Raw genomic sequence first — 17,093 nt, forward strand, 5'->3', positions numbered from 1 at the left:
TGAGAAGCCGAGGTGTAAGAGTGATTTTTTAATAAACGAAAATTTGATAGAGAAATCAGGTAAACTTACAAACGTGATCAACTAGACATTTAGTAGTGTATTTGATTTTCCACTCGATGTCAGCATTGAACAGAGACTCAATTGTATCCCTGGGCCAAGTTTTGCATATTTCTTTCATCTATTTCTGTACCTAACTCTGTTTAGAAAGAAAATCACTTGTACCCCTTTGCTTCTTAAACCATCATTTGTAATGCAGGCCCAACAAGCGACTGGGCAGGAATCGAAAGATATCTATCCATGTAAAGAGTGTGATGGCGATAGCTGCTTGGCCTTGTCACAGTTGCGCGTAATTAAATGGTTCCGTATTAGCGATTATTATAGCTAAATACCACAGATCGTTGGCTAATATTTGGATGTAGACAAATAATTTTCCTTCTCTCAATGAACATGATTTCTACACGAAAAATAATTATATTTTCACATTCCGTAGATATTTAGGCAGAAATAAATACTTATTTATGGTTACTTCCACCGTCCGTAACGCGTTTAGCGAGTGGTCCTCAGCATAATCACACTCTATGCGAAAAAAAGAGCAGGAAAATAATAAAGTTGCAGTTTAATTAATGAGAAATTATATTACGAAGTATGAAAAATATTTATTTATGTTTCTCCAACTTTGGTTCTTCTTTGATTGGCTTAAGAAATTGTGCACATGATTAATTTTTTTAACCCTTTGAGTGCCAACATATTTTCTAGGCATTATGCTACAAGTGCCGGGGCATTTTTTTCCGATTTTGCGCGATAGCGCTCCCCGGCATTCTAAGGGTTAAGTAGAGTCAACTTTTAATTCAAACTTTATGAAAGTTTATATTAATTTTTTTTCCTTTGTCTGAAAGAAATTACTCAATTTACATGCCTATTACTGTAGAAATGAGTTCTATACCATCATCGCCTTAAGAATTTCGATCATAAATATAATGTGTTATTAATCCTGAGAATATGAATACACACTTTTCAACGATAGTGCTTACATCGATAGAGAAAAACCTCGCATAGGTCGGAGTAATAATCATAGGCAGGAAAAAGACCAAATGTCCACCGTGAGTTGATACATCACCGCGATTTCTCTTGTAAGTTTTCTCACAAGATTTCACCTTTTTTGCGGAATACGGTATGAATGGAGCAATTCAGCACCTGCCCGAGGCGTCATATGAGCAGTGAGAAAGTGGTGAATTTATGATTGCCACGAATACCGTTGAATGAAAGTAGAACTAGCACAGGAGGAGGAAATAGCATGATGTACAAGAGAAAAAAGTTCCGGCCACCACAGGGTAAGCATAAATGTAGCACGAATATTTCCAAAGTAAAAGTCCAGAAGTAACCAGTCGTTAATAATAGCTATTCACCAGTTTTAAGCATCTAGAGAGCTAACTTAATTTAAAAATGTCATGGCAATTCAAAATTTAGTTTTAACATATTTATATGCCAAAAATTAAAAAGACTCCAAAAATGAAAAAGACAGATTTATACCTTCGATGAGTGATCGTATTTCCTAAGAAAGGAAGATAATTGCAAAATTGGCTAAAAACTGAGGAACTCAGAAAAACTAAGATAAGTGATGCTGGCAGCGCTGTTAATCTACGGAACACTCTATGAGAAGTAAAAAAAATTGAACAATTGCATTTGTGCATGAATAGTGACTCGAGTTTTTTACTAATTTATACTGATTTATGGTCCTGAGCAGCAGATACTGAAGGAAAGGTTATATTATATTGTGAAATCTCAATGTGATTATAGCGTTGAAATTTCTACATCTCTTTCGAATGAATAAAACTATGCCAAGGAAACAAATGGTAAATGCATAAATATGTCAATCGTACAGAACGCTCATCATTACTAACTCAAATTACTACCAAGACAGTAACAAAACTATGATTAATAATTGGTTGAAAACAGGTTTCTTACATAACTAACATAAATATGGACAGCATAGATGACGGGAGATTAATTTCTCATCGAACTGACACAAGGCTTTGACAAAGAAAGGGTCAATTTGATGGAGGTGAAAAATGTGGTAAGATGGAAAAAAATAACGAGAGCAATGGAAAAGAGAGCACTTATTCTGTAAATATGATGCATTCCAAAAAGGATTTATGGAATAATAACCCTTAGAGAAGAATAGAGAGGAGATTATCAATCAAGGAGAAAATCTTATCTACACCCAATTGTGAACGAGCTCATTCGAGACCGAGCCGAGTATATAGATCCCATTGAGGTAGCGCAGTAGGTAGAAATATGGATAAAGCAGTTTTCTGTTCACTGCTTTTGAATGATTCACACTTTGAATGTACGTCATCATTTTTTTTCAATCGGACATCACCTGAAAATTTACTAAACTGGACGTTTAATAGGGATAAGAAGAAATTCTAAATTGTTTTACCTTGCTTCTCTTGGCATACTAGGGGAGGAAGTGGTTACCAAAAGCAGGCCCTTACTCCTCTCCGGGGTTACTCCTCTCGAGTCACAGCATAAGTCCCAGACTTATAGCGCCCATGGACCTCAAGAGGGGGGGGTCGAGAAAAGGAAAGAGAAAAGGTAAGGAGGTGCCGCCGACTCCTCCAGAGGTAATGATAGATGTGGAAGGGAAAGGATGGAGGATTCCGACGCCGTCATTAAGGCGACGCGGGCTGACAGTTGCAAAACTGAATTTACTAAATCTACAGGAATGGTAGACTACTCTATGAGATGAAAAGTCTAGACATTAACTTCTAGATAAATACCCGCCGTTGGGATGTTTTCCCGACCAGCGATTACTAACGGGTATTCGACCGGATGCTGCCGCACCATTCTGCTTAAGTGATTATAGAGAGTATCCGGCAGCAAGAATAATCTTGTAACTTCTAGGGCTTCATACGACCAGCATACACGTAGTTAAGCTCAGCGATTTCATGCACGAGCAAAATACAAACACTGAGCCTGTACTGTATTCCGGAATTTTATATAGAGCATTGAAATTTATCAACATTGAGTTCAGTAACTACCCTAATGCAGTAGTTTTTACTTCGCTACAAGGTCCGGTTAAAAATATCTGACACACAGGTTCTTGATATTTACAACATGAGGGTGCATATAGTGAAAATTAATTTTATTGTAAAATAAATTTATGAAGACTTCTACTTAAACTGAACATGAATGAACTTTACTTGATACGAATGAAACAAAAACTCAATATGATGCAAAATTCAACCCATGCATCAGAAACGTTTAATTCCATTATCAAGAAACCCAGATTAATTTTTTTCTCAAGTCATTGAAGCAAACTATTTCCATCATTCCAACGAATCATTCAACGTGAAATGATACTAGACAATACATTATGGAGTTCGTTCATTCTAAAAGTTAAGAAAATAGCTTCCTGAATAATATTTTTTTAAGTTGAAATAAATGAGAAACACATTAAAAAATATGGTTCATATTCTGGCGAATTTCCTCGAATAATTCTTGGCTGGTCTTTTCAAGTGCGTACAATTTGCGGAAAAGTGGCATAAAGATAGACAAGTCCTCTCAATAATTTTACTAATAATAAAAATTTTAAAAAGTTCAAATTAATTAATAAAATCTTAATTTTGTAAGACAGATCTTATTTATTATGGTTCATTCGATACTCTGAAAGGTAGGTTTTCTTTGTGAAATTGACTTTTAAGTCAACCAACATAAATTTCATCGCAATATATTTGACACCTCTCAGGGCTACGTACCATCAGATAAAAACGGTACACAGTACCTAAAGCAAGTTTGTGAAATAGGAAATATAATTGGGATTGTATACATCGTCATTTTTATGTAATCTCTCATGCATGTAGATCTCGACCAATGTTCTGCAAGCTCGCATAAAGTGAGTTGATTTTCCTGTGCTTGACGCAAATTTAACTTATTTTAATACACTTTATATGAACTACATACTAAATTTAAACTACTACTCTTATTACAATAACTAGTTTTGCGCAATTCCGCTGCTACATATTCCTCTCAGACGATTTTCTCTCTAAATAAGTACCAACTAATGAGATCTCCACTACTCAATTCAACTTGTCGAACGTGCACTACCCGAAATATATGCCTCCCGTATTGTATTTTTAATTTCGCTGGTGAAAGAGCTAGCAAAAATTAATAACCCCTGGCGACATTGCACGACGGTGATTTGCTATCTGGTTCTCGAGCGTTGCAAGAAGACGAGATAAAGAAAACAGTTGGGCAGCAATAATTAGAGCGATAACATTTATCATATCCTTAATTGACTAACCATTTCTAAATATTAAAGTAACTCTATTGGATGCAATTTTCCGGTAAACATTTTCTGAAAATTCATCGAAATTTTTTTTTAATATAATAAAAAAACACGGAATATTTGGCATTTTGTGTAGGTCGAATTAAAACAACCATTTAAACCGAGCTAATCACTGTAGAACCTAATATTTCCGGTTTTCAGGAGGTGTATTTTAAAAAATTCGCAACATCTACTCATTTGCATTGGTTGTTCCGGGGACACTTTCTGAAATTTGCATATTATACACCTTTTTTCCAATAAATCGAAACTGGTCTGAAATTAGTCCATGTGGAACTACAAAGTTTTCGTCTTCATTTTACAATCAGTCCATTTATAAAAGCTTTGGTCCAAAAATATTGCTGAATTTTACAGAATTTTTACTATAAGAATCAGGTTAACAATTCCTATTTTAAAAGACGAAGAAAAATATTCTCTTACACTGTCATCAAACAGAGGGTAAGTAAGACAAGCATCGTTAATGTAACGAGAAAAACCCTTATAATTATGAGATAAAAATTCATTAGAATTAATAATAAAATTTTGATGTCAATAAAAAAATTATGCCATTCAAAGAGTTGAGGTTTCTTTCAGTTGCTTCGTGACGCCATTCGGACGAATGTATTGTGATCCCGACTGGTGAAATCCTTGAAAATATGTTTCCGTATAGAGGAAATTGCTTTCGTGTTGTAACGATGAAATATTAGTCAGCGCAATGTCTTGACTTTGACACATACATAGCCTTTTCAATATATTCAATAAATTTTTGAAGCACCGAGTTAGAGAATTTATACCTAGTATATACATAGCATAATTAACGAATACGATGAATTGAGCAGAACCTTGTCAGCACGGATACATTTACCTCTTTAGGACCATGAAAATTGGACCTCACTGATTACTTTGTCACCAAATGCCTACTTTATGATCCTTAAAAATTCCAGGATAACGATATTAAGTCAAAAGCAAATCATGTGCTGGGAAACACGACAAAATCAGTTAACTGATACGTCCTCTCAAGACTTTTAAACAGACATTTACGCAACTGCGACTCAAAAATTTCAAGCCGAAATGTAACGATGGAGGATAAAAGGCATCATTTTACTGGTCTGTAAAAGCGGCGAGAGGCAGAACGCAAGGAGTCGAGAGAATATGGGATAAAATGGGACGGATGAAGAGGAAGGAGTCGAAGGGAGGACGGCGCGAGCGTCTTCGCATGCCCACGGAGTGCATCGGCGGAGGAGACGGCGCTCCCGAAATAGATTTAGATTGGAAGGGTTAGAAGGGGTTGCGGGATGATGGGGCGGGAGGGGGCACAAAGGAAGGGAGGAAGGGGGAAGGGAGGGGAGGGGTCAGCGATCTAGGAGCGGGCGGGCGGTTAGGCGGAGAATGGGAGGAGGAGGGGGGGGGGGGTCCGCCTTGCAGACACCAACGCACCACCATCCGGTCCCGGCCCCTCGCACCTGGGGTCCCCGGCGAGAGAATTTTTCCGACTTCTTCATGAACCGCCTCCGTACGTATGGAAGTAGGGATTTACTTTTAACCAATGGGGTCGTTCACATGGATCTGAAAATGAAATTGGTTACAAGAAGAATTGGGTAAATGGAAGGGAAAGCTGAATCATAACAGAAAAAAGATCTTCCCCATTCAATCATTTTCGTATGTGTTAATATAAGAAAACGAGAAATTTTCGGCCCATTTTTCATGAGTTGGTGACGTCATTAACAGTTTGGCTCATTCATTCGATCGAGAAGAGCCCTTCCTTGAGAGCGCACCCTCTAAAAATATAACAATGCAAGCAACAATGGGTCTAGGTAGATCTATCTCGACAAACCGTGTCGTAGCTGAGATTCGTTCGGCATAAACTCCGACTATCATTATTTTTCTAGGCCCTCGATTTTTCGTTGCATATAGTTTGAGATGCAGCTGACGGATCAGAGAATATTTCTATTTTCAATCTCTATCACACTGACAGTTAAAAAAAAGGGGAATGAGCGCAACTTACACCGTGGTTACAGGAGAATGTGAGAGTAACGACAACAATGAGAGTAAAAACTGCCCAAAAATTGGTATAGTCATGAAAGATTTTCAACTTATAGGTCAGTATTAGCGGTAATTTGAGAACTGAGGAGGTCAGTACGATGGGTTTTCGAATTCCCCATGCAGGTACAATAACAGACTCTAGATGATTTGAATAGCATCATTAAAACTTTAAATTTACCCATATTTCCTGGGCCTTGAAACTCCGTTACAGATTCCATTTTTTGAACCAATTTTTTTACGTTCTTTGTTAATGGGGAAGTTTTTCACCATCTTAACCATTAGGATACGCCCTTGCAGGCCAGTCGGAGACTTAGACAATCATGAACCAATATAGATTCTCAGGAAAACATTCACGATAAACTAAGCATCATTAGGCTCCAGGATATATCTTACGTCTAAATTTAGTATTAAGATGTGTCACCAAAGTGTAATTTGAACTGAGTACAATCAATGCAATTCAAAATTAATTCGGAGCCCCTATGCTTAAAAAAAACAGTTTTCCCAAAAACTGGAACTAATGAACTCATACCATGGATTAAAATGGGTTTCATTATTGCGAATATGTTGAAATTTATAAATCACCCTCATGTGCCATATTTTGGAAACGGACTTGATCTCCTCCGTCGGCTTGAAGAGAGCATTTACATTTCGGCCACGGTTTAAAAGGTGGATAGGTGCCATGCCAAGGTATAAATAAGAGAATAATTCTAATTTTTGGTATGAAAGATTACCGGTGTGCATGCAAGCATAAACAGTATACCTCAATTAGGATTGCGGCCATTCAAATCGGAGGTAGCCCACGAATGGTGAAGAAAGTCGTCGTATGAATGTTTGCTGATGGTATGGGCTTAGACTTCAAGCATTCTTAACCCTTTAAAGTCCACAAAGATTGCAGCCTTTAGATTGCATAAAAAAATTCGTTTTCAGGCTAATATTAATGCGTTATTATTTCCATAAACATGTGAAAGCAGTATTTCTAATGGTTTATGAGATGTGACGTGGGACGTGAAATAATACTAATTCTCGCTCCCCTATGGTCCATAGGGACATGTGTCACATGACAAAAAAAAACTAAAACACTTACTAAACACGAAAACACTTACTTCATGAAAATCAAAGCACCAATACGGATGTTTTTAAACTAACCCCACAGACCAGGTCCATATAAAGGATGAACCGAAAGTCCTGTTAATATTGACCATCTCATTGATTTGTTGTGGACTGTCAAATTTCCACTTTGTGAACAGCATTTAAAGTGAAAGTTCTTAACAATGTGGAAACAACTATATCTAAAGGATATCACTAAACGAATTTAAAACTAGAAGCCTATTCTTCAATAGAACCAATTCTTACAATCATGCACCTGCTCATTTAATTTTGAGAGGATTTCGGGACATGTCCCTTGGACGTCAAAGGGTTAAACGAGGATTCTCCTCTCCCATTCGTAATGGAAATAATTTTTTATTTATTTTGAGTACTCTGATTGCAAATGGGATGTAGGTGCACACATTTTCCTTGATATCAGCAGTGAGATGAAAATTAGGGAATGCACGATGACCATTTTGTAAATTATCCTTAATTACACGTAAGTTAGCTTTCAATGTGAAGAAAACCGACTATAGATCTAGAATGAAAATAATTTGGATGCTGTTTTCATGTGAAAATCAGACCTCAGTGTTCCTAAAGTGTTCATTGTTCTTTCAAATCTGAATTCTTTTTTAGTCATCTAAAAAAACTAAACCTGAAATAGCTCCCATAGTTCCATTTACTGCTTTATTAATTAGCAAAATTATACCCCCGCAATCCACAAACAGGAAGTTTACGGAACACGGTGGTTGTTCATACGCTCGCACGGAATTGATGGAGAATGTCAGGAAGCGCACTTTCCTTAACATTTGTAACGTTGCCATAAGAAATTTTTGAAGTCATGAATCGGTGTTCTAAGAAGGCAAACGGTTATGTATATCCTGGTCGTGTGCCAATCGATCCCGCGGCCCTCAAAATAGAATGGCCATATGGCGATGCTGAGCGAAAGCAAAAATACAGATGTGTCTCATGTTCACCGAAAAATCATCCAAAGCCTCATAATTAAAGACTAGTTCACCCAAGTGTTATATATACCGACTTTAAGGAACGTAGTCAAAATGTCTTTAAGCTAGGAATTACCATCATTGCTTACCTTTACTAACTTTTCAACCAAAGAGAAACGTTTTCAGCGGACTCAAACACCACAGGCAAGGTTTAATCACCGTAGAGTCTACTACAAGTTAACGAGCGAAATTCTCTTCTTTGTAAGCTAATATCAAAGAAAATATATGTTACACAGGAGGGGAAAGAATTGATATTTATAGCAGAGATAATTTATTTACGTATTATTCGGAGACAGTTTTGCAAGGTGATTCACGTGAGACTAGTAATTAAATATCCACACTGGCGATGAAATAAAACATTAATGAAGCAGTCTGATGCATTTAAATTTGGCTATCATATCACCGTTAAATTAAATATATCTACCAAAATCAAATAATAATTAATATTTCTCTATAATATACGTTGCTGGTGCCTGCCAAAACCAGTACACAAGTATGCTAGTAAGTAAATATACTACACTAGCTAGAGTTTTTTACAAGATATTGAATTTTTAAGCGTGCATGGATGAAATTTATTGATTCACTATCTGTTTATTTCGCAGTTATATTTCTATTTAACTATCTGAAAATCGTATTTGCACTGACATAGAATTTCTGGACTTACAAAGGTCTCCTTATCTTAAATGTTTTATCAGTTCTAAATCTGAACCTGCGCTGAACAATTGAACGGCAGACATTTTTTTCTTGGGAATGGTCTGGAATACAAGCTTGATCATTCTAAAAATATCCCAAATATAATTTATTTCGCTTTTACGCCCTCAATAGGTCCACGGGTAAATAAAACTTCAGGGCCGCTTAATTAATTTTGAGGTCATTTTAGCATTTTGTCCAGTCATCCGAATAGTGTTGATATAAAAAGGGCATTATGAATAATTGCTTGAATAAATAGCCTGAATATACATAAATATAGAAGTGTGTGAATAGAAAGCTAGGGGGAAACAGTTATAATTGGTTATACAAGTTTCTGAAGAAGGGAAGTTATTGCGTTCGAAGAAAGGAATCAGTGGGCGCAGTGGCCCATGAAAAATAGACAGCAGAAAATGATGCTCCGTCTATAACCTTTAATTAGCTTAAAACTAGTCCATGGCATCACTTAAACGTAGTAGGATTTCAGGTTGAGCGCAATCCACGAGACCAAATAGCTAGTCTATTTAAAAGAAAGAATAATTAGAGGGATGTTTCCTAGTTTTCTTTCACTACCTGCCAAAAAAATTAATTATAGCACCCAAAAGTTGCGAGCCAATTTGGCATCCTTGCAGGTCTTTTAATGCCACCCGAATAATTTCGGATCCAAAATAAAATTCAGTGCAGCTATGTAGAAGCAACTGCCATGAATGCAGCGCAATTTAGCCAAGTAACTCCAAACGCAAGAGTACCAAAATATTTATAAGACAAATAACTTTTAAGCCATTAAACCAGCGTATCTGTGCGAAATGGACAATTTTTCACGAGCATAACTCATGGAAGACAGGGTACAACGACGAATTAAATTTACTTAAGGTTTTTTAAAGTACTTTATTGGTTAAAATTACAGTTGTTTTAGTTTGATGAAAAACGGCATAAATTATAATATCGCCAACGGAGAGGAAAACCTTGCTGTATCCAAACAGAAGCATTGCGGATTACTTCTAAAGCTATAAAATGTTGTCCTACGGAGTACGATGGATGAGTGTCAATATATTTCTGGAATCAAAGTTTCCTCAAATACCTTATGGATTGCTTACTTTTTGGTATGCTCAAATGGTTAGCTATTTATCAGTAAAATATACATCTTACCGAAAATTTGACTCAAGTTGCTGTGAAGTCAGTATTAAGTCGTCTTGCCATCTTTAACGCTATTTTGCTATCAATTTAAGTTAACGGTATTGACAGACAGCTCCCAAAAAAATACATTCCTGATTAAAAATTCAAACATTCAGAGATGACTTAATCTGCTTTAATATTAATGTTGAAAGGCAAAAAATGAGAGTAAATATTTGCAAATTCATCTTTAAATCCGCACCAATAGTTCAAAAAACTATGGTTTTTACTTTCAGGGTAATAATACGAGTACATACATGATTAGTCTAAAATGACACCGGATAAATTTAAATGTAGTCATGCATTTTAGAGTAGTCCTTTAATAAATTAAATTGTGTCCCAAATGCATCAAGAGGGGTCATGCGTAAATAAAATGATGCTTTTTATTGATGGATTTATGGCTGAAATTGATGAGCATAAAAATAATTATTTAACAGTACCTACACTGTTTATTTGTTTTACTTCTTACGCATCAGCCATCAAAAAATAATATTTCGAAATGCCTACTACAATTGCACTCGGAAAATTTTGGAGTAATTATGCTTGAACGATACACTTGTGGATGAAACTACTATTTTCCTCAAAAACGTTGAACCTAACGCAGGGTACATATTAAATTTTTGAACAATTTCTTCGCTAAAATTGCTTGGCAACTTCTAAGAACCCTGGCCCCCTTCAGACTGCAACGGAAATTTCGAAAGGAGAAGCAACATTTTCCACCGCACGACGCATGCGCAGAAGAAGGCACGGATGACGTGGGTGCATCGAAAATGCAGGCCAAGACGAGACTCCAGGGGCGAGGGGCGATGGGAATAAAAGGAGACGAATAAAAAAAATGAAACCTGCCGTCAGAGCGGCACCGACTGCAACCCCACCACGTCCCCCACCCCTTGCCACCCCGCCACGCAATGTGCAAGGGAAAACGGTCACTTGCAGTCCGCCCCAACACACACACACACACATACGCCATTGCAATCACACGATGGAAAACCTTCCCCTCTTCCCATCAGTATTATTATGCGCTCACTCGACCACTTCTGTGACCCCTGCGTGGTCGATTCGCAAAACGGACGAGCAAAACCTTAACGCGACACTATTTAAGACCCTTTTTAAGCTCACAGGCTCGTAACTCAACAGTGTTGAAGAGACGGATGTTCTTGCATGACATAGTGTCTCGCCGAGTATAACAATTCCCAAAAATTTTCCAGAGTTCATTTTTGGAATTATATATCCCGGCATTTCTATCGGAAAAATTTAAGATTAATATCTCGATCCCCCCCCAAAAAAAATGTGAAATCCTACGAGTAGAATACTTTTTCTTATAAAATTTGAATAGTTATAATAAAATCGCAGATTTAATAAATAACGTATCAATCAGGTAACTGCTATTTCAAAGGCACTTCGATATTTATGCTCAGTAGTAAAACACCTGAAATAAGCAGCATAGATAAGATTTCATCATGAGTAAAATAAAATTATTTATAACACATCATTTCATGTATTGAATATCGAGATGTGCAATCTTCTGATTGTCGTGTAAGTTTCCTCAAGGTGGTAGACACGATAAAGCAAACAATTATATACAATATTTGTGTACCAAAAAGGTATATCATAGTCTTAGAACATATTATCACAGTCTTTAATGGAAACTCATGATCACCTATTTAACTTAATTATTACAAAATATGAGATTAAAAAGGTGCGATGCAAAGGAACTGTAAGATTTGATGGCCTCTGCTAGGGCCAGTTTAAAATAATGACCATTACGAGCGGAAAAACGAATTCTTATTATAATGTTGCCGGAGTTTTCAATGTAAGCCAATATATTGAATTCTAATTTTTTATGTCTTATAAAAAAGGTAAGGTAACTCAATGTACCAATGAACTCAATTATAACCTCATATCGTCACTCCGTTGATAAGGACAGCAGGAATTGCGAGAAAAATAGGTAAATTGTTGTCAGACGCTATGTTGAACGGTATCGCATGTCTATCGGTATCCGTAAAAAAATCCGTATCAGTCTATCCATATAGAAGCAGTTTTCAGATCAATTAAATCCCCCGATTTTTAAAATCATGTCTTAAGAAAATCATATCTCACAAAGCACCACTCCGTTACGGTTATCATACGAACAAAATATCATGGTAAATCCTTGATTTTTCCACAAACGAGGCTTGGCGTGACACGCATATTTTCATGAACTCAGTGTGATTAAGTGAACTGAAAATCTTGTCTGCATAAAAGTTCTCAATTGACCATTTCAGCAAAACATTTCTCTCGAATACTAGGAGTTATATTACTTCTAAAGGGCAACAAAACCAAAACCATCACGTGGCGATTTGCCCACCGGGACAACTCGCCAGGACAACAACAATGTGCTCGAAACACAAGGCTGCCTGGCATGAACATTTGAGACTGCATGCAGCGGCTCAGGAGACTGTGTCAGACTGAGATACTGAGCCGGAGTCGGCTGAAGGAATGATTTTGACCACTAGCAATAGGAAAGATATAACACGATCGCTTTCATTGAGAAGGAATGCCGGCCATTGCTGCCAGGGTAATGGAATTAAAATCCAAGTCTCTGCGAGTAGAGACATTAGCAAGTAGACCCGAAGAATTTCGCATGCGGCTATCTCACAAATTAACTTTTTTAATGGCGTAACATTTTAAGGAATGGTCAACTACATCACATTCATGCATTTTCCCCTGCATTTATGTAACTTATATTAGCCTTGCATTCGGATGATCATCTTTGGTACATCCTTACAACAGCTTACGCAGTTAAAAAAAAGCAAATTTTTCCGCATAAAAATACCATTCCATATTCTTGCAAGGTACATGAGATAATATCCTCCTCAAAATAAAGGAAAGCTAAGTTTCAAGAGGTTGAAGCAGTATAACCTGCCTATATAGAGGTGTTGACGCTAGGAATCATCTCGAACACTTCCAATGCAGCCGTCCCGGCTTCAATTATTCCATGCGTGGTACAGGACAGTCATCATTGAACATCATTGAGTGTTAGAGATTGGCCGTACTACGACTGTAGAGCCAAGAGACCGAGGTACAACTTAAAAGATCGTCCTCGCGTGCCGTGCAACTCAGTGACGGGCACGGCAAGGCGGTGGGACTTGGCTAAAGCGGGTCGAATGGATGGGGTTGGAGTTAAAGTCTGGGCTGGTGCAGGGATAGGAAGGGGAAGTGCGAAAGAGGTGTGTGTAGAACGTGCATTTCGATCAGTTACGTTTGCAACTCACTGACCCGCCATACCATCGAGGCCATCGTGGTACTAGTCGACAGTTGAAGGCTGTATCTGCATGCATGTGATCTGACAGAAAGAGTCAAATTCCATAGCCGGATTCTCGGTTCACCCAAACCGTCAAAACGCCAACCTCCTCAATCCGATTATCAAATGAGGTTTAGCCGAGAGATTATGCTGGTACCATTAGTAGTTAGGTACTACGCGATGGCATTGTGTGCTAACAATTATATTTTAGCTTGCTCAAGAGGGATATAAAAGTGGATATCTCACGACTAGCCATGGCTGTCGACATTGAAAATTCGATGACTGCCACTTAAGGGGGTATTTGTTTTAGCCGCGTACGACTCGCCCCAACGTTGATGGTCCCTGAGGCTCGAGTATATAGTTAACGTTTAAAAAACAGTAACAGGCACCAAAACGAGAATACATAGTTTGAATGTTACGCTTGAGTGCTGTATCGAGTACGATTCCTTCCTCTAAGTATATTCCAAGAGACTCACGATCTTATTTACAGAAAACTAAGCGACGTGGAGTAATAGTTTTTGGATTCGGCGACGCATACCTTTGAAACGTGTCTATAAATGGGGGGAGGCGTAGGTGTATAACTCCGATCGGCGTCTTCCGGATCGGTTTTCATTCCGAACGGTTGATCCCGATTAGTATATTTAAAAATTTTCATTGCAACGACTCACCTCGAGGGCTGCTATAATTGTCAAAATGTGAAATGCAATTAATCCGGAATTCGTTGTTAACAAATCCGGATCAATCGTTCAGAATGAATACCGATCTAAAAAATTCCGATCAGTGTCAAGCAAATGCCCTCCCCCTGGCACCAATAGCAATGGTCGGCGAGTTCGATCACGTCGGGTAGAGTGGTCGAAACTGTTGTAGTTGTTTTACCTCGTTGCTCAACCAGAGGTCGGGAGAAAAATATGGTATAGGGGTATATGATACGTGCGTTACGATCGGATAAACGCCCATAAGGCGGGTCGGGATAGGAGGGGTGTAGTACGCTGTAGCGTGCCGGGGGGTTTGATATGCTAAGGTAGGGGGCGGGAGGGGTTGGAGGTAGCATCCGCTATGGCGGGAAATCTGTCGTTCGTCCGCTATAGGCCTAGGTGGATTACACGAGACGTTACTCGGTTGGCTGCTTAGGGAAACTCTGACCTGCGCGGGGTTACTCCTGAGGTCACTCCTCTCCCTCTCTCCTCTCCGTCTTCCCAGCAGGCTGTGCAGGACACCGGATTGTCTTCGGCGAAGGTCTGGAGACGGGGTCCTCAGATGTCAACTCGATCGAATAAATATCGCCTTTCCAAACACCTTGTTTCACTTGGTCACACTGGACACGAAAATTACAATATAAAAAACTGAACTTGTAGGAAGACATAAACCGGACCACTTGATGGGCTGAGTTGGAAACAGAATTCCTAATATCTATTTCTTTTACCAGGAGTCGCCCGCGACTTCTTGACTGAACTCCGGCGCCGACCCCGCCCACCCCCTCCGCCAAGTCCACGTGGTCCGGGCGCCACGTGACAAGGCGAGCAACGAAAACAAAACACACGCGGAAAGCGATGAACGTTGGCGAGATGCGCGCTCGCCCCCAGTCTGGACACGAATGCTCGGCTACCTCCTTACTTATGACTGTCTCGAAGGGTCCTCGGAGGGAGTTTTAGAGGAAACGCGAGGGCGGATCAGCGACCGCGGGTTTGCACAACTACTTGGCTCGTCCCGTCTCGCTCTCGCGGTCTGGCGTCCCAACACTCGACGCACTAAGAGCAGCACACACCACCAGCCGTATCTGACCCTTACTTTTCTCTCTCTCCTTCTCTATCTCTGTATATATCCCACACCCGAAGCGAGTCACATTAACTCTCTCGCGCCCGAGTCTTAGGCAGAAGCCGAAGGATAGGCCGACGGAGAATCGCGGCGGGACGGTCTGTGAGGAGGAGAGTGTAGGAGCGCGGCTGAGGAGGAGTGGGGTGGAGGCGGTGGAGGAGGAGGTTTGTGGAGGGGGGAGGAGTAAACAGGAGAGGGTGGTTGCACGTAGTCTTCTGTGGAGGGGGTCGGTGGCGTGGAGTAGTGGCAAACCATGACCTTCATCACTAGGGAACTGCTTGAGAAGTGCGGGGAGGGGGGTAGTTGGGAGGCTGTGTAGGAATGGAGGGGGTTGATGCGAGAATAGGAGAAGAGTGGAAGTAGGAAGAGGAGGGTGGATGGGGGAGAGAGCGGAGGCGTCGCGGGGAAGAGTCAAGTGGTCCGAGACACAACGGAGGCATTAAGAAGATCGGGGGACATCTTGACCGATGGCGTGCATTTGGCCCAGCAACGTGAAGGAAATACACAAAGGGGCGTCGAATATGCTTGTTTTTCTAATACTTGGTGGAATTTCATGACTGAAATTTAATAGCTCTCTTATTAGATATTTATTTTAATGTGACCAATCGATACCTCCACTGCAAAAACGCTCAGCAAATGCCCACCGAATCAAATCCGCTCATCTTGTAGCCCAACAATACGAATCTGCTCAATTGGTAGTAGCCGGAGCACAAACGCTCACCTGCGAAGCTTGGAGAATAGGATGAGCGGATTTGATTCGGTGGGAAATAGCTGAGCGATTTTGCAGTGGAGGTATCGCAATTTATTTTTGAGAATTAGTTCATGTGTTGTGCATTTGGTCATACGCGTGAAAGAAATACATAAAGGGGCGTCGAATATGCTTGTTTTTTTGATACTTGGTGGAATTTCACGACTGAAACTTTAATAGCTCTCTTATTAGATATATATTTTTAAATGGCCAATGTATTTTTGAGAATAAGTTCATTAAGACATAACGTACATTAAGAGGCATTAACAATACCGGGGGGGGGGGGGGTCATCTTGACCGATGTTGTGCCTTTGGTCTTACAACGTGAAGGAAATACATATAGGGGCGTCGAATATGCTAGATTTGCTAATAATTGGTGGGATTTTATAACTGAAGCTTTAATAGCTCTTTTATTAGATATATATTTTAAAATGACCAGTGTATTTTTTAAAATTATTATTAAGACGTAACGTGCAACAGGAGGCATTAACAATATCGGGGGACTTCTTAACCGATGGCGTGCATTTGGTCTGACTACGTAAAGGAAATATATCTCGGGGCGTCAAATATGTTTGTTTTGCTGATACTTGGTGGTCAAAACTGAAACATTATGCGCTTTTTATTAGCTGTATATTTTATACTGACGGGATTATTTTTTAGATTTATTCCATTAAGACTCAAAGTATAAAAGGAAGCAGTAAGAATATCGGGGGACATCTTGACCGACGGTACGAATTTGGACTTGTAAAGGAAATACATTTCGGGGAGACGAATATGCTTGTTTTGCTGATACTTGGTGGAATATCATGACTGAAAAATTAGGATCTTTTTTATGATGTATATATTTTATGGCACGAGATTGTTGAGAATTGGTTACATCAAACTTGAAGACTTTTTTCAGAAGCGTTGGCAGCAATAAAATTTATGGTT

General features: G+C 39.1%; 1 long non-coding RNA gene across 1 annotated transcript in view; it reads right to left on the reverse strand.

Annotated features, from left to right (window-relative positions):
• Positions 1 to 15,525, reverse strand: part of LOC124156908 — a 273,287-nt gene extending 257,762 nt beyond the window's left edge. Inside the window, exon 1 of the long non-coding RNA XR_006864428.1 lies at positions 14,744 to 15,525. This is a non-coding gene — a long non-coding RNA (uncharacterized LOC124156908). The remainder of the gene's footprint in view (positions 1 to 14,743) is intronic.
• Positions 15,526 to 17,093: the final 1,568 nt, after the last annotated feature.

This window comes from Ischnura elegans, chromosome 4 (genome assembly GCF_921293095.1).
Source record: "Ischnura elegans chromosome 4, ioIscEleg1.1, whole genome shotgun sequence".
In the NCBI taxonomy this organism is placed as follows: Eukaryota; Metazoa; Arthropoda; class Insecta; order Odonata; family Coenagrionidae; genus Ischnura; species Ischnura elegans.